The following is a 19,487-nucleotide window of genomic DNA, read 5'->3' on the forward strand; positions in this document are numbered from 1 at the left end:
TGACTCCTGGCCTGATGTATACATTTATTGTATGATGAGTTAAGAATGGTTTTGCTCCTTGAAAGAACAATATTTATGTAAATATTTCAAAAGGACATCAGTGGGGAGCCTAACACTACAATTTTTTAAATTAGAAAAATATATATCACTAACAGCTTTGTTTATCTCACACATACATAGTGAATATAGAAAAAAATTTTTTTGAAAATTTAAATCTAATAGACTAATGCACTAATCTATTAATCTAATAGACTAATTTACATCAATTCAAGTTTGTTTCCTCCATAAGATCTACTTGTACTATCCCAGCTCTCTCAAGTGTAGTCTTAGGGCTGAGTTTTTGGAGTCTGTTTAATTAGTACTTGTTTAAGCACCTAATTATACTGTATTTGGATTTGTGTGTGCAAATGACAGACTTTCACCTTATTACATTATAAGCTTTTTGGAAAAAAAAAGAGCCCTAGTAGCCTACATTTATATATTGGTAAAAATACTTACCTATAAGTGATATAATCCAACTGGATCAAAAAACACAAGAAATGGAGATTTCAGAGTTCTTTTTCAAGCCTGGTCATTGATTTCTATGAATTGTCATTATTTCTCTTGTCAGTGATGATGAACTACAGTCCTTGTCAGAGTAATCTTGAGCAGTAGGAAATAACCAGGGAGCTCCAAATCTTTTATTTTTGTTTAGTGTTTGATATGTTCAAGGGTGCCATAGGCACTTCACTGAATACAAAGGACATTGGGACCTTCCTGTTGGAACTAAAATGTCTTTGAGTTACCATAATGTCAAAAGCAGAAGTTAGGGCACCTGGGTGACTCAGTGGTTGAGTGCCTACCTTTGACTCAGGTCATGATCCTGGGGTCCTTGGATCTAGTGCTGCATCAGGTTCCCGGAAGGAGCCTACTTCTCTGTGTTTCTGCCTCTCTCTCTATGTCTCTCATGAATAAATAAATACAATCTTAAAAAAAAAAAAGCAGAAGTTAAAGAAACATTTATAACATACCATTAGACTATCCTATTGCTTGCGTGGGCCCTGTGTTCCCCAAGAAACACAATAAAATAAAAGCCTCTGGACACCAGGGCTCAAAAGTCTCAAATCGGGGTGTCAGCATGGCCATGCTCCCTTTAAAGGCTCTAGGAAAGGATCTTCCCTTGATTCTGTCTAGCTTCTGCTTGCTCCCAGCAACCTTGGTGTTCCTTGGCTTGTGTCAACATGACTCCAACTTCTGCCTCCTTCATATGGCCTTCCCCTGATGTGTATATCTCTGTATGTCTTCTCTTTTTCTTATACAGTTATTGGATTAAGAACCCACCCTAATCCAGTGTGATTGCATCTTAACTAATAATATCTACAAAAGTCATTCTGAAGTTCCTGGCAAACATGAATTTTGAGGAGACATTTCAATGGACTATACTCTTTCTCTCTCTAATCTTTACAACTATCAAATACACCTGAAATAAAATAGATGAAATGGATTCCTTTTTAATTATTTGTACAGTGGTGATTAATCAGTTTTTAATTACTTCTGTAAGAGTTAGAATTGTGCCTGATTCCATGAGGAAAGTTGAATTTGATAATTTTTTGATAGGCCTTAAATTTTCTCTATTGTGATACCTTAGATCAAAGATAAAAAAAAATTAATTAGAAAGTCTGCTGAAAAAAAATTCTTCCCACCCCACCTCAGGAGATACAGCTCCTATCTTCAGTAGCTTTCCATCCATGTCAGAGTCTCAGTCAAAGAGGTGTACAACATATTTGTGCTCATGAAAAATACAAACTACGTTGATGCATCTGAAAGGGGGAGAAAAAACCCAAGCCACATTTGCGGTTTATGGATGCTAATTACTGCTACATTTAGATGTGTGAAGGAGGGGTTTATGGCTGGAGCGAGCTGGGAGAGACCAAGTCAGCCTCGCCTAGGCGCTCACTGAGGTTCCAGTGGTACTGCTCAGCACACGCAAATATATGCTTCAAAAGGAAGTGCCGTTTTTTATCAAAATATTACATCTCTCAAGCCCAGATCAAGACCTGTCGCTCATGGGATGCAGGGGTTATCTTACAAAATCAGCAGTGCTTTGCTGCAGAAGTTCACTCACAGGGGATTTCTGTAAGTGTTCGCAATGGGCAGAGCCTTTACCGTTTCTACTGTGTCAAACCGGTATGTTCTGTTGGTGACAGAACACCTCTCCTTGAATCTTTTTAACAAAAAACGTCTCTGGATTTTTTTTTTTTAACCAAGCTGCATGGCACAGTGAACTAAAAGGAACTTAATAGGAAACTATTTGGCATCTGCAAAAAAAGAATGGATGGCTATATCAGTTGGCAGAAAAATGGATCTGCTCACTGTCCTTAGTGGGTCCTCAAAGACGCTTTCCCCCTTTCTTTTTTCTTTCTTTCTTTTTTTTTTTTTTTTTTACTGGGGAGCAATAGTGTTTGTGCCTCCTTGGAGCAGAAACAAGATGAGTGTGAAATAAAACATAAATTCCAGTCCAGTTGGTTAGCTGTGCACGTGAAACACCCATGTGTGCCTGCTAATTCTCATAATATCTGATCTTGCCAAGCAAATTCAGCTGCTCAAACTAAGTTTGGCACCAGTATGGTGACCTGGGCCATTGTGTACCCTGGTGCAGTTTGGTAACTACATAAAGGCACCCTGCTGAGGAATAAGTGAGAAATCCCAGTGGTGTGCCAGAGTTAGCTCATAATCGCTTATTAAACTTTCAGGAATTTTGTCAGCCGGCTTACTTCACATTGGTAGCTTGAATTGGGCCATGGTATTCATACCCCTGACATCAGCGAATGCTACAAATAAGCCCTTCCCCCACTCTGAGTTGGTCTTTAAGCACTTACCAGCACACCATTGGACTGAGGACTGAATGAAATCCTGTTCTGGCTCACTAGGTCATCATTTTTCATAATTTGTCAGAGGGACCTTTTTCTTTTCTTTTTTCTTTTGTAATTTGCATGAAGGGAAATAGTGTTGGAGATGAGAAGAGTACATAAGACCTTTCCACAACATGGTAGGTAGGATCCACAAATTTATGTTTAAAATATGAGGATCAGGGATCCCTGGGTGGCGCAGCGGTTTGGCGCCTGCCTTTGGCCCAGGGCGCGATCCTGGAGACCCGGGATCGAGTCCCACATCGGGCTCCCGGTGCATGGAGCCTGCTTCTCCCTCTGCCTGTGTCTGCCTCTCTCTCTCTCTCTGTGACTATCCTAAGTAAATAAAAATTAAAAAAAAAAATATGAGGATCACATTATTGTAAAGTTAATGAAATAATAGGGAGTTTTCTATTACAAAAAGCACAAAGCAACAACAGTGAGGTTTAGACGAGACCCAACTGACCATACATTAAACTTAAAATGTCCTAAATAATCATGAGTCAGTACCTTCCTTCTGAATCCCATAACAGAAGAATTTTAACTTGCTCCTGTAAGTGAAGGGAAGAGTGGACAGGATTGGAGATGATCACCAATCCTGTTATATCCAATTTTATACATATTGCCTTTATACAAAGGCAATATGTATAAAATTGGTGGTTTTATTGTACTCTACGGTACTCTTAAAAAGAGCTGACAACATGGTAAGGGCAGAGTTTTCTTAGTGTCACTCTTCTTTTATGCCAGAATTTGGGGTATATAGTAAACACTCAGTGTTTATCCATTTTTCTCTCTGCCTTTCCATCCAGCCATCCATTTATCCATTCATCCCCTGCATTGTTCCATGTGCTCATTAAATAGCTGTCAGTTAAGTAAAGTGAAGACGAGCATGTGAATACATTTTGGCAATGGGTGTTCTTTAGCTGTGTTCTTCAAACTGCTCTTCAAATATGGGAAGACTTTGTAAAGATTACATGGGTGTGGATAATTTTAAGACAATCAATTTCCAGGGTTTAAACTTCAATATGTTCTCTTTCCTAAATCTGATATGCCCTATAAGACTGCTGTAGTTAAGGTTCTTCTGTCCCATCTCCCCTCTCACAGGGATCCTTCTCCACTTTATAAAAAAAAGACACATTGCTCACCCATCCCAAATCTTACTCTTTGCCCTACGGTACAAGTATTTCCAGGATGCCACATAAAGGGTCAGTTAGATAATTTCTTTAATCAGACTTTTGTAAATGCATCCCCTCCATCCATCTCATTAAAAGATACATTCCCAGGGATGCCTGGGTGGCGCAGCGGTTTGGCACCTGCCTTTGGCCCAGGGCGCGATCCTGGAGACCTGGGATCGAATCCCACGTCGGGCTCCCGGTGCATGGAGCCTGCTTCTCCCTCTGCCTATGTCTCTGCGCCTCTCTCTCTCTCTCTCTCTGTGTGACTATCATAAATGAATAAAAAAAATTAAAAAAAAGATACATTCCCAAAAATTTTTTTTATATTTAATAATTATTGGTCAAGATTTGCAGCATTCTTGTATGGTTTTAATCAATTGTATGCTAATAATTTTAATAATACAGAAGAAAATTTTTTACGCCTAGCACTTCATGGTAACAAAAATATTTTTATTTATACATATATATTGTTGTTGCTATAGAGATATATGATAGGACAAGTAGTAAAGATTCAAGCATAAAAGAACAGAACATAAGGGGGCGCCCAGGTGGCTCAGTCAGTTAAGCATCCAACTCTTGATTTTGGCTCAGGTCATGGTCTCAGGGTCATGAGATGGAGCCCTATGTAGGGCTGGGTGCTCTGCAGGGAGTCTGCTTGAGATTCTCTCCCTCACCCTCCCTCCAGTTGCATGTACGCATGCACAGCTGTGTATGTGTGTGCATGGAAGTGCACGCTCTCTCTCTCTCTCTCTCATAAATAAATAAATCTTTAAAGAACAGTACCTAAGGATGAAGTTCTATGGGTAAAGTGAAATGGAAATAGAAGTTCAGGGAGAAAATTTCTGATTTTTTAAAAAAGCATATGTATTTTAAAGGTTTTTTTTAAGATTTTATTAATTTATTCATGAGAGACACACAGAGAGAAGCAGAGACATAGGCAGAGGGAGAAGCAGGCTTAATGCAGGAAGCCTGATGTGGGACTCGATCCCGGGACCCCCGGATCATGCCCTGAGCCAAAGGCAGAAGTTCAACCACTGAGCCACCCAGGCGTCCCTATTTTAAAATTTATGATGGAGTAAATCCAGTCATTAATATTTATACTCCATCGGATACATTTGGAAGGGTGCACTAACAATTTAATCATTATTATTTATAATAAACAAAATGTATATTTGTTTAGAAAATGTTTAAATTATGATGAAAAATTGTAGATGTCAACTTAATTTCCACTTAATGTCTACTGTGTATAGGGGAGAAACATAACTTTTCAAAATTCTTTTGAGGGTACTTGAGCAAATAATTTGAAGGCCAACCACTGTCATATGAAGTATATACAAGGGGAGGGGTGGCAGGGGGAAAAATAAAAATAAAGTATATACAATGTAGCACAGAAGAGCCTTCAATTTAAGCCTCAGCCTACTTAAAGGTCTAAGACAAAGATTCTTAACCTGAAATCTCAAAGTTTGGGAAGCCTTTCAAAACTATGTAAAATTTTGTGTTTATGGGCATGTGTACATTTTATCTGAGCCAAGAGTACACTTCTGACCAAACATTTAAGATCTTACAGCTTCTTGACTCTGTTGTTTTTATAATAGTTCCATATGGAATGGTCTATAGAATGGCTTCTAACATAAACAATTTTGGGTCAGCTGTGTATGTATAGAAAATAACATATAGTAATTATAAAAATCATGAAGTAAGCATAATTCTCCTTTCTTTACCAACCTGAAACCTATCGTAGAGCAATCTTTTAATTTTATTCCTGGCTGATTCAAAGGCCTTTCCTTTTTCTTAATTTTGATAAAGTTACAGTTGCTTTGTCCACAGAAAATGGATCTAGAAAAATGCTGGATGGAAATTTTGAAAACAGTTTTTAAATGAATAGATAGATTATCATTTATCCCTGACAATTCTGTTATGCAGCATCTAATTTAGCACCTAATACTCAGCAGTCTGGTGATACTGATGTAGTATTCAGGCTTAGAATTGGGAAGATTACATTTGGAGGTGACTGGCAGCACAGGAGTTTGAAAGCTTTGGATTTTAAAGTGTCACACACATAGCAGATGAGTAAAGATATCAGAGCCAAGCCTAAAGGAGGACCCTGGTAATCCTGCCCTTGGTGTATAACCTTCAAACACCAATAAACAAGATTATCTGGATTTAACATGTGACCTTTCTCATTCCTACTGGTTAGGTCCAGATGTTTTCTCATTCAGCTGTCTGGTTGAAATCTGCTTCTTAACTGACTGCAATTGGATCTAGATTTGAGGTTGTAGAAACGACAATCTTGAAAACTCTATTCTGCAGGGGGTGATGCTGTCTAAACAGTAACATATGGAGACTGATGGTTTAATAATTAAAAATAATTTGTGACCTTACCCTTAATAGATTTGTTAATTATGTCAACTGAATAAGTAAAAATGGGGTTGTGGTAGATATTTCACTATATTAGTCAGTCTGGTGGCATTAAAAACATTGACAAGATTTGTTAGAACCAGGCTTTCTTGCACCTGCGTCTACAGAAGCAGAAATCCCAGTTATGCCTTTGTTACCCTTTGTCACCCTCCAGGAAGTTCATAGCAGCCCTAGAGAAAACAGGAAAGGCCGTTTGCTAACTTCTCTTAAGTCCGTTTAAGCTTATGGCCATACTTCTCCTCCACCAAAATTTGGACACAATTTACTATACGTGTATTACCTCTCTTCATTGCTTGGAGCCCAGGACTGTTTCTGGCGTTTTGTTATGAACTGTTCCTTCAGATTGTACTAGTTCTTCAGGCTGTAGTAGTTGCACTGGTTCTGTCTCTGAGACTATATGAAAAAGATACTTCTGTATTTTCTTTTCTCATGGGGGAACTAAACTGTCATATCACTGAGTAAACCCTCAGAGAGCTGCCCCTTGTGATCTTATATTATTGCTGACTTGTAGGGCAGGAATAGTGCTCATTAATTAGTTAATAACCATAGCCTAGTAAGGGACACTAAATTATTATTTTTTTTATAATTTTTATTTACTTAGGATAGTCATAGAGAGAGAGAGAGAGGCAGAGACACAGGCAGAGGGAGAAGCAGGCTCCATGCACTGGGAGCCCGATGTGGGATTCGATCCCGGGTCTCCAGGATCGCGCCCTGGGCCAAAGGCAGGCGCCAAACCGCTGTGCCACCCAGGGATCCCAGGGACACTAAATTATTAACAGAATAGAAAGTGAGACATGAGAACATAAAAAGACATAAAAGCACAAAATATGACAAATAATATAGTTAGAAAATCTGGGTCTTTATGGATTTTAGCACAACTTAGAAAGATAGCAAAATCAGTGGTTACTTAGGTATTCTCTGAAATTGATAATAAAATAATATCAGTCTGAAGTTAATAAAATAATTAAGTATGGGAAATGTCCTATGAGGCCAACTCTTAACATTTGATTTAGTTTTCTTCTCTACTACCAAGTAACAGATGTACCTTGTGTTTTTTAATACAACACTTATAATTTCTGTGAAAAGGGCATGACATTAGTTATACAGGAACAAAAGGAGTTAAAGATAGTCTCATGAAGATTTGTCATATCAGATTAATCATAGGTCAAAAATGACACTTGTAACAATGCTTCTTGTAATAGTTGGTATATGAGTAGCTAAACTCTACCCTCTTGAGACAGAGTATCAGCATAGCTAAATATCAGTTGTTGGGTTGGTTTTTGTTTTAATCCTTACAGAGTTATTTTTTTTCCCTAACAGCTTTAATTCACATACCTTTAAGTGTTGAAGTCAATTATTTTTAGTAAATTTACAGACTTGTGCAACTAGCACCATGTTTCGGAACATTTCTATCATCCTAAAAAAAATACCTGGTACCTGTTTGCAATGAATCCCCATTCTTATTCCCAGCCCCAGGCAACCACTTATCTGACTTCTGTCTCTACAGATTTACTGGTTCTGGACATCTTGTATAAAGAAATAATATAGTATGTAGTCTTTTGCTTCTAGCCCCTTTCACTTAGCATGACATATTTCTTTTTTTTTTAAAACTCTATCCATGTTGTTGCATGTTTCAGTACTTTGTTTCTCTTTATTTCTGAATAGCATTCTATTGAATCAATAAAATACATTTTGTTTATTAATTCACCAATTGGTAGACCTTCTTACTGTTTCCATTTTTTTGGCTTTTATGATCCTGCTATGAACATTTATGTACAAGTGTTTGTGTGGATATATGTTTTCTTTTGGGTAGATACCTAGGAGTAAAATTACTGGGTTGTATGGTAATTTATGTTTAATTTTATAAGAAATGTCTATATTAGTTATCAATTGCTATATAATAAACCTTAGCAGCTTAGAACATTACAAATTTATTATCTCAGGAATACAGGTACAACCCATTTGGGTCCTCTGCTTCTTATGAAGCCACAATCAAGGTATTGACTCAGACTGTGGTCTCATCTGGACATTTGACTAGGGAAGGATCAAATTCCAAATTCACTGTGTCATTGTCACGATTCAGTTCCCTGAGGGTTATTGGACTGGGCCTCATTTCCTCACTGTAGGCTGACCAGAAACAGCCTTCAGTTCTTTGCCATGTGGGCTCTCTAGCTTACTTCATCAGAGAAGTGCATGAGAAGCACCAGGGAAAGAGTGAGAACAAGATGGAAGTCATGGTTTTTTATAATCTAACAACAGAAGTGATTTCCCATCATTTTTGCTGTGTTCTTTTAATTAGAAACAAATGACCCAGGTCCAACCCACATTTAAAGGGTGCAGTTTGTACAAGGACATGAACACTAGAAGTCAGGGATTGTTGGGAACCATTTCAGAAGGCTATCCATTACACAGGAAATTTTTTTTTCCAAATGGCTATACCGTTTTACATACCTGCCAGCAGAAGATTACAGTTCCATTTTCTCCACATCCTTACCAACACTGTTTTCTTTTTGAAGATAGCCATTCCAGTGGGTGTGAATGGCATTTCATTGTGGTTTTAGCTTGCATTTCTCTAATTACTAATGATGTTGAACATCATTTCATTAGCCAGTTGCTCATTTGTATAATTTCTTTGGTGAAATGTCAATTCAAATATTTTTCATGTTTTTCACTGGATTGTTTGACTTACTATTGAATTATAAGATGTTTTCATTTATGAATCATATCTTGGTATCATATCTAAGAAATCTTTGCCTAACTCAAGGTCACAAAGATAATAATGTGTCAGCTACTATGCTAGGCATTCTATACATTATTTTGCCTAACGTAATTACAGTAACAACCCTGTTAGGTGTAGATAGTATCATCATTGCACAAGTGAGAGAATTCACAGAAATCAAGTGACTTGCTAAGATCATACAAGTAGAGTACAACTGGAACCTAGATGTCATCTTACTCCAAAGCCTGTGCTCTTACATCAGAACTTAAAAAAAAAAAGATATTCAAATCCATTTTTGGGCAAAATAAGAATGAAATACCATATTGTCTTTTCCTTATAATTATCAATACCCATTCTGGTGCTATTTGAATACTGGTAGTAGAAACCTCTCTATTCATGATTGTTGGAAGTTGCCTTTTGAAACAGAAAAAAAAAGATTATACTCCAGTTTGTTGGCTAGATTCCATCCTAGTTTTATCCTGCCAGACAATATTCTCTCCACTCTTTCTAGTGGAGCAAGGATGCATCTTTGCTTGCAGCCTTGAAGTGTGTTCCTGGGCAGCTGTTAAGCAGTTGTTATACTTTACCCCCAGGGACAACCATGTTCCAGTGACAAGATAGTTTACTCCCTTATGCACTTTTAATGTTATACATTCACCTAGGACAAGTCAGTACTGAGTTCTTCCATGTTTCTTAGCCACAGAGAAGAGATTGGAGGAAGCAGAGAGGAAGAAAAGTCCAAATAATATGTGGCAGATAGTAAATTTTATATTATTTTGTATATATTCTGTTTTAATCAATTAAATGTTAAAAAGACCAAGAATCTTCTAATTCTTGATCCTCATATTCATTTTCCTTTCTTTCAAGAATCTTTTATGTACCTTTTGGGTCTGGTTGGTATACCTTACGTTAGAAATACAATTTGTTATTGCTGTAGCCTAATATGCTAGCCTTAGGCAAAATTACAATCTGTGCAATTAAAAAAAAAACATTTCCAACCTTAATTTTGTACTTGCAGCAAAAAACAGGATAATCACTCACCCTTTCCTTCCTTCCTTCCTTCCTTCCTTCCTTCCTTCCTTCCTTCCTTCCAGTTGCTAAACTGTGCCTAGTCCTGTGCTACATGTTAAGAGTGTGAGTGGAATAATATACAGACATTGACATCAAGCAGCCACTAGGTAGAAGGGAAAACAGGGACTATTATAGAAGAAGCAGATTTGGAAGGGAAATCAAAGGAAGAGAAATAATTAGCTAGGTTGCAACTTGTTGAGAATGAAACAAGTATAAGAAATATAAGAAATGATTGTCAATAAAAAAAAGAAATATAAGAAATGATTGTCAATAGCTGTTGAGCTAGCAGGGAGGACTAGGCTGGAAATATAGATGTAGGGAGTCATCAACCGTAGAAGGTTGGATCAGTAAAATATGTAAAGTGAGAAAACAAAAAGTTGAAGAAACAGACCTGAGGTGACCATTGACACCTAGGAGACAGAGAAAGAGGAGTAGACAGAGAAAATAAATAAGTAAGGTAGGAATAGAATCAGACAGGAATAGAACTCAGGGAAGGAGTTCAAGAAGCAGGAACTAGTCCTCCGATTTCAAAGGATGGCATCCTGTTCCAAAGTGGGGGATTAGGGAAAACAAAAGACTGACCACCATGGGCAAAGAAGTAAACTAGACGACTGGTTATCACTTGTGGGGCTTTTTGTGGTGTATTATGAGGAGAAATTCTGCATACCACATCTCAACTTCAGAATGTTGTAGACAAGTTAGGAAGTGGTACATCAAAGTGGCTTATTCCTTCTTCCCTGCCTGGCTACCTTCTTAAATTGGTTCAAGCTACCCAAAGAAATTCATTCATTCATTCATTCATTCATTCATTCATTCAATACTTACAGTAAATGAGCCCTCTGAAATGCTCTGGTGACAAAAATAAAAAAACTGGCCCCTGCCTTGAAGATACTCCTTATCTGTATGGGAAATAAACATGTTAACTGTCATATAACACAACACATACTATGCATACCAGGAACTTATATTATGGAGACAGAGGGATTTTTCATTCCTTCCCTTACCTGTGACTGAGTTTGGTGTTGTGACAATCAGAATGTTTTTAGCCAATTTAACTGTATTTTGATAATTTTTTAGTTTTTCTAAGTGGTATATTTTAATGTGCTTTAAATGTTTTGAACTCTGTCAAAAATAGAATGAATATTCTGTACAAAGGAATTATAAAAGAAAGATTTTTCTTCTGGACTTATAAATGAAATGTCTACTAGGTAAATAATCTATCTCTAGTAAGTTTGGGCAACATCTAAAACCACATCTTCTTTAGATGTATTTTCATTCATTATTTTTCAATGGATGGCTATTATTTCTAAGAAATACAAATATAAAATAATGTATAGGTTGGGGCACCTGGGTGGCTCAGTCGGTTAAGCGTCTGCCTTCAGCTCAGGTCATGATCTCAGGGTCCTGGGATTAAGCTGCACATCTGGCTTCCTGCTCAGCAGGGAGTCTGCTTGTCCTTCTCCCTCTGCCCCTCCCCCCCTCATGTGTGAGCTTGCATATGCTCTCTCTCTCTGTCTCAAATGAATAAATAAAATCTTTTTAAAATGTATATATATATGTGTGTGTATATATATATATATATATATAATGATCAATAGAAAAAGTTCATAGTTTCAATGGATAGACATGAAAATGTCAAAAAAAAAATGTCATGACGCACCTGGTGGCTGAGTCGATTAAGCATCTGCCTTTGGCTAGGTTATGATCCCAGGGTCTGGAGATCCAGCCCTGCATGGGGCTCCCTTCTGCAGCAGGGGATCTCCTTCTCCCTTGCCCTCTGCCTCTCCTCCCTACTTGTGCTCCTCTCTCTCTCAAACAAATAAATAAAATCTTTATTTAACAAAAAAAGAAATGAAAAAGTCACTATAGTAGTATGCTGCTTTATAGTTTAGAAATAACTTCCATACATCATGTTCTTCAATCCTCACAACTGTGGATGAAGAATTCACCTGGTCCCATGATATCTGAAGAGTAAATTTAACCCAACTGAGTAACTGGAACCTCACCTACTACTGATATGTAGTATATTCCTGTTGTTCAAAGTAATAAATCTCCTTTTGTTCTATTGGGGAAGCAAAACATTACACTGAAATTGTTAAACAAAATTATTTTTATTATTATGGCAACGAATGAGCTATTTGTCAAATAATAAGACAAAGATTAACGTCATTAGTAAAATGGAGGGTGGTTTCTTTGCAGCTGAAACTTTCTTCGTGTTTTCATGCTAATGTTCTTGAATTTGAAGTGACATGATTTAGTAATTACCAGTTTAGATTTTTTTAAGGACAAATTTGAAAGGCTGATGAGAATATGTTTTAATGAAAACTTTAACCAAACCAAATATTATCCAAACTGCTATCTCTTATTTCGCTGCTAACGAGATATTAATACTTTATCTCCTAGTGGTCTGATTCACCTTTTCCAGTTTTTTCCCCTAATTTTTAAATAAGTATTTTAAAAATTAATAGATGCCTATTATTTTAGGTTTTAAATGAAGAGAAACATGACAACACAATGGATCCTATAAATTAATGACTAGAAGTTTTGCTTTTGTTGAAGCTTTATAATTTGACTGGTTAGCAAATACTAAAACTTTGTATTCTTTACTTGGCAAAATATCATTGGTTTTCCTCCCTCCTCACTTTACAAATAAAAATGTAAATTAGGAAATGAAAATGACCCATGATTTTAGCGTTCTTGTTCCTAATACAAAGAGGCCATTGTGGGAAAGGAGTAAAGATATTAATTTTATAAGGAAGACTATTTTAGTTGATCTATTTCTGCAGTATTGGATGATAGCAACAAATTCTGTAGACTAAATACCTACCATACATATATCTCCCATTTTGCTCTTTAGTGCTTCAAGCTTCTAAATCCTATTAACAGCTGTCAAAACCTGGTAAACTATTTAGATGCTTTCACAATTTGTTTAATTGGATAGTTAGAAAATGGCATGCTAGAAAAGCCCACCCACTCTCCCCCCCTTTCTTTTAGCCTGGCTGAACATCTGTAGCATTAGGGCCTCATTATCTCTGAATTGGCATAGCAAATCAGTGGCATCATTAAAATGCCACATTAAGATGATTAAGCTTCTTTGTTATCCAGTTGACTTTTGCATGTGCTGAGGATTTCATGGTTATGACCCCTAATCCTTGTAAAACACTTAAACAACATCACCCTTTTGTGTCTTCCCTGTCTAGCAGCCTCTATCTTGTTTTGCCCCCTCTCACAATATCTCTGGCAAACTTAAGGCTATTACTCCAAACTTTGTCCTTCTTTGAGTTGGATTCTGAGAGCTCATAATTCAGAGTGGAAATTCAGAATCCCTTTTTTGCACGGGGAAATTCCTACTAACATGCTATCCAAGATACCCAAGTTGCGTGTTCCATTTGCCATCTTTGATAGGTTCTTCTCTCCAACTGAGCATTTTATGTGCCTGTAAAAACAAACTGAGGCACAGTTGGCTGAGACTGCTATTGCCCCTGAAGGATTTAGCTGTTGGATCCTTTCCAAGACCCATTGTTTTTGCAATGTCTCAGGTGAAACCAAAAATGTCTACTCTGGAGTGCAAGCCTTTCATGTGATAACCATCACCCCAGGAAATGAAACCATGTGCATCAGCCCCAGTGAGCCAAGCCTTTGTTCTCTTCAGCCTACAAAATTCTCTCTGGGGTGTGTGTGTGTTAGTGTATGTCATCTTCCTAAGAGGCCTCCAGAATATAGACAAAGATGGGAGCAATTGTACCCCAGAGTAGCTCCTTTAGGAAGAAGTTCAGTTTAATCTAATTTCCTATGGGTTAGATTCAATTTAGACATCTTTTTCCCCCCCTCTGGGAATGTTTAGCAATTACCTTTATCAGCAATTTGTGGTTTGGTATGTTCTTTTCTCCACAAGTTCACTTATAAAAAATTTATTCAGGAAGCTTTTAACATTTTTTAGTATGAAATATATCATATATACAAAAAAGGCAAATATAATTACATGTATAGCTTAAAGAATAACAACAAAACAAGCATCCATGGACCCACCACCTGGCTTAAGAAATAAAATATTGCTAATGCCTGTGAAGATTCTTGATAGTATTTTAAGTGGCAATTTAAGTTGTACATCTAAGAAACCTGACACATATTATAGGAAACTGGAATTTACAGAATTAAAATGGAGTATTCTTCACATTTCAAAAGTTTTATTCACTTTATAAAAATTTGAGGGCATTATGGGGCAGTTCTTCACTATATTCAACTATTTCTTGCCAGATCTTTAAGATTTTTGGCCTTTATTAACAGTTCAAATGTTACCAGTCACTGACAACTAAAAATCAGAGAAAAATGAAGAAAAATATTTCTGAGTTTATTTTTTTTTTATTTTTTTTTTACTTTTTTTTTAATTTTTATTTATTTATGATAGTCACACACACAGAGAGAGAGAGAGGCAGAGACACAGGCAGAGGGAGAAGCAGGCTCCATGCGCCGGGAGCCCGACGTGGGATTCGATCCGGGGTCTCCAGGATCGCGCCCTGGGCCAAAGGCAGGCGCCAAACCGCTGCGCCACCCAGGGATCCCTATTTCTGAGTTTATAATGTAAATCAGTGGGACAATATTATTGGTTTTACATGTAACATTTTATGAATACATCAACTATATTAAGGTGAATCTGTAGAAGTTAATGATATCATGCTAAATAGAAAGTTGAGTGAGGTAGGTATATGAAAAAGCACAGAAGTGAGAATTTTTTTTCTACGTTAGGATATCGAGGAAGACTGCATGGAAGAAATGGCATTTCAATAACATCTGAAAGTTTGAATAGAATATTGATGTGGGAGAAGGGCATTTTGGGTGGTGGAAAGACTGGAGAAGAGGCTTGGGAAACTGCGACTAGTCAGATTGCTGCTGTAATTTCTCAAACTTTAATATGCAAAGCAATCCTTGAGAATCTTGTTAAAATGCAAATTCTGATCTAGTAGGTCTGGGTTGAGACTTGAGAGTCTGTGTTTCAAACAAACTCCCAAGAGATTCTGGAACTGCTGATCCAAGGACCCCATTTTGAGTAGCAGGGTTCTCGTCTAGAGAAAAGGTTGATTCAGGAGGAATGAGATGATTAGGTAGGTTCAGGGCAGGCCCTTGAAGGTCTTGCTAAGGAATTTGGACTTTGTTCTATAAGCAAAATGAAATCACTCAAAATTTCTGAAAAAGAGTTTTAGTGCTACAGGATGATTGATCTGGAAATAATATAGTATAAAATAGAGATCTCATACACTGTGGGCCAGTTAGGAGACTAAGGCAATGCTAACAGTCATGTACTAAGTATTTATTGTGTATGTACTTCATGAAGAGCACTGTGTCAAACTGTAGAGTAGCGGTTCTTCCCACACACACGCACACCCTACTGCCCTAGAGTGGCAGTTCTTAAACTCCATTGTGCTCAATATTTACCTACAGAACATATTTTTAATGCGTATTTCTAGTCTCTACACCCAAATTAGTAGGTCTATGAAAAGACCCCCAACATTTTTTTTTAAGATTTTATTTATCCATGAGAGAGACAGAGAGAAAGAGGCAGAGACATAGGCAGGGGGAGAAGCAGCAGGCTCCTTGCAGGGAGCCCAATTCAGGACTCAATCCTAGGACCCAGGATTACAGCCCAAGCCAAAGGCAGACACTCAACCACTGAGCCACCCAGGCATCCCACAGGACCCCCAACATTTATATTTTAAAACCACATAGCCTCTGGTCTCTACAGATACAGATCAAGCTGTGTCACTGGAATACTGAGTTAAACAAACAAACAAAAAAAAAAACCTGTGTAGCTTCTGACCTCAGATAGCTTACATGACCATATGGGAGATGAGGTGAATTTATAAGTAACTCAGAGAAAGAAGGAACAGATTATTTTGCAGCTGGGAGGATCAGTGTGTATGTTTGGGAGGATGAAATGCATACTAATCTTGACTGTGAAGGATTGGTACGTTTTGGATCCACCTGTGCCAACACTGGGGAAAGACCTTGTAGGCAATGGAAATAATAAAAGCAAGAATACATAGCAGTTGTTTAGTTTGGTTAAAGATATAAGTATTCAAAATCAACATTATAAAAGACAGATTGGGGCCAGATACCGAAAGACCTTTTAAATTCCTTCTTTCTGAGTTTGGACTTTATTTTGTTGGCAATAGAGAGTATTTAAGACTTTTGACAGGGCCATGATATGACCAGAGCTATAGCTGAGGAAGAACAGTGTGGTAGTTGTGTATAGGATGAACTGGGAAGGAGAGAGAAGGGAGGCAGGGAGAATAATGTGGACAGGAATCAGGGCCTAAGATTCAGGATACTGCTAATGCAAAATGGTAGGGAGGAGAAACAGCTTGGAGAGAGGATACAAAAATAGAACCAATGGGTGATTAAATGTGGGGCCCAAACAAGAGGAAGAAAAGATGCTTGTAAGGAATCTAGCCTGAGTAACCAGGAAGCTGCCTAGGAGGCCTTTGGGAATGGAAGGGAGAGTAAGAGGAGGGAGATTACACCTCGAGATCTATGTTTTTGGGAATTAATCATATAAAATGCTGGTTGAAGCCTGAAAAGTCGATGAAATTGCCACAGGGGAGGGGATGTTGAGGGAAAGATAAAGAGCATTATGGGTAGTGTTTAGGAGGCATAGGGAGGAAAAGGAGCTAGAAGAAAACAATCAGAAAAAAAAAACAATCAGAGAGGTAAGGAAAGAAGTTGCAGTATCACTGAACAAATAGTATAGAAGAAGAAGGAATGGTGGTCAGTAGTGTTAAGGGCTACAGAGAAGTTGGGGAGAATAGCACACAAAAGGCCATTAGATTTAGGAATCAGGAGATGATTGATGATCTTCAAGGGAGAAGATTCAGTGAATTAGGAAGTAGAAGCCCAGTTACAGGGAATTTTACATTAGTTTTGAGTATATAGAGGCAGAAAATGTAGCTTACTTTTGTAGTAAATCTGTCTAGAAAGGAGTGTTGAGAGAGGATGAGTTTTAGGTGTGATGGGATGAGAGACTAAACCAAATTGCAATAGGAAATAGAAAAGAGGAGTTGGCATCCAGAGAGCCTGAGGACATAGAATCTGTAGGTCTTGAAGATTAATTTGATGTAGAGATTGAAAGGAAAAAGATTCCATTTTTAAGACTTGGAACTGGAAGAAGGAAGATACTTGGAAATATAACAGTCTTAGGGCAGCCTGGGTGGCTCAGCGGTTTAGCGCCGCCTTCAGGCCAGGGTGTGATCCTGGAGATCCGGAATCGAGTCCCACGTTGGGCTCCCTGCATGGAGCCTGCATCTTTCTCCCTCTGCTTCTGTCTCTGCCTCTCTCTCTCTCTCTCTCTCTCTCTCTTTCTCTGTCTGTCTCTCATGAATAAATAAAATATTTTAAAAATAAAAAAAGGAATAAGACTCCAAAGACAAAAACGACTGTCTGAGGAATTCTTGGTCCATTAATACCAAAGGACTTTCCTAATATTCTGTCCATATGTCTCTTATGCTTTCCCTTAGGGTTCTGTATCTCAAATACCATCTTCCATGTTCTACAGCTAAATCCTAAGGGACAAAAACCAAGATTTTTCTCTTGAGCCAGGTTGGTATAGCATTTGAGTTCTAGGTCAAGCCCATTAAAACCAAAGTCCTGAGGAAAGGAGCAACTCTCTTTTGTCCTGTGTTTTCAGAAAGACCCAACATACTGATCTTCCTAGTTTTTATTGTCATTGTCCATGGAATGGCCCGAATCTATTCATGTTAACATTTTATAACCAAAATGAAAAGGATCTTTTTTCTACTGGCCCCTGTCTGCTGTTTTTTGGTTTTTAGTAGCTGAAGTTTTCCGTTGAGGTTCTTTTAAACGCCTACATGCAAACTGAAGAGCACTCAAGCTTTGGTGGGATATCACCCACAGCTGGAGTGCTGGAGGAAGGGAGGAGGGTACAAACCTCAGGTGCATCCTTCTCTTAAATTTTTTAAACAAAACCACTTAAGCAAACAAATTCCATCTGAAAGTAGGTGAGAATCTATCCAAAGAGCGAAGGGAATGAACCTCTTTCCATATAGGAAATGGATATGGATTCATATGTGACCCAGATACATTGAATTGGCAAATTTGAGACATGTTGGACTGATCCTGCAGCCCTACATCTCTTCTAATCAAACAGTGAAAGGCTATGAACCATGAACCGTGGTGAGAAGCAGAGGAACAGTGTTGCAGCAATGGCTCCTCGGTTGGTGGTTAGGCCCTGTCTTGCTCTATTAAGCAAACACAGTTAATATAGATAAAAGGTAACCTTGATAGAAGTGAAAATTGAAACTTGAGTTGAAGGTAGCAAGCCAGGCACAGCTGCAGTTGTACTTCCTCCTATGTGGCAACAGGAGCTGCACTTACTGGTATTTTTTGGAAGGGATACAATTTTTTTAAATATCTTTTCTTCAGTGTGTTTTGGTTTTTAATGTCTACACCACTGATGGGAGAGTGGAATATGTTAGTAAGAAGCCACCTAGGCTTTCTGCATCTAATGTGTGAGGTCAGATCCAAGTTCAGTATTCTAATCATACATCTGCTATTAATTGGCTGTGTAACCTTGGACAAATCACCAAAAAGATCTCTGGTGGTAGATTTTTCTTATCTGAAAAACCAAAGGGTTGAATTAGATGATCCCTTCAAGCCCTAAAATTCCACTGATTTATGATTCCTTTTTTTTTTTAATTTTTTTATTTTTATTTTTTTTTTTTTTGATTTATGATTCCTTATGAGGAAGCACAACTTCCAATTTCTAAGAATAAATGTTGGGAAAAATATGCATTTATACAGTTTATTTTATATATGAAAAATCCCTTGCAATATCTGTCATGATTTTATCAGGCAAATATTTAGATGTTATTAGTGTCACTATGTAAATTTGCCTTCTTCACTGTTTATGTTCTTCAGCTTAAGAGTGTTGCAACTCTTTTTAAGATAGTACCTGGTCAGCGAACTCAATTGGATCAGTCCCTCCTCTCCTGTCTAGTCCTATGGTTTCTAGGATCTTGAGTTTCACCCTCCCTAACATAGGTATAGGTGTGCTTCCCCTTGCTTGGGTTGAACTCCATTTACCTGTGTCAATGAAAGTGACTCCTTAGAAGATTATGTTAAAGAATTACTTCTCCTTTTATCTTTCTCAACAGTATTTCACTAGTACGGCCAGCTTCCTCTCTATACAATGTTGTCTCATTATCA

The 19,487-nt window shown here is 37.7% G+C and overlaps 1 protein-coding gene across 1 annotated transcript in view; it reads left to right on the top strand.

Annotated features, from left to right (window-relative positions):
* IKZF3 (IKAROS family zinc finger 3) overlaps positions 1 to 19,487 on the top strand; it is a 90,718-nt gene that overhangs the window by 43,895 nt on the left and 27,336 nt on the right. The window lies entirely within an intron of this gene.

This window comes from Nyctereutes procyonoides, unplaced genomic scaffold (assembly GCF_905146905.1).
Source record: "Nyctereutes procyonoides isolate TBG_1078 unplaced genomic scaffold, NYPRO_anot_genome, whole genome shotgun sequence".
Taxonomy (NCBI): domain Eukaryota; kingdom Metazoa; phylum Chordata; class Mammalia; order Carnivora; family Canidae; genus Nyctereutes; species Nyctereutes procyonoides.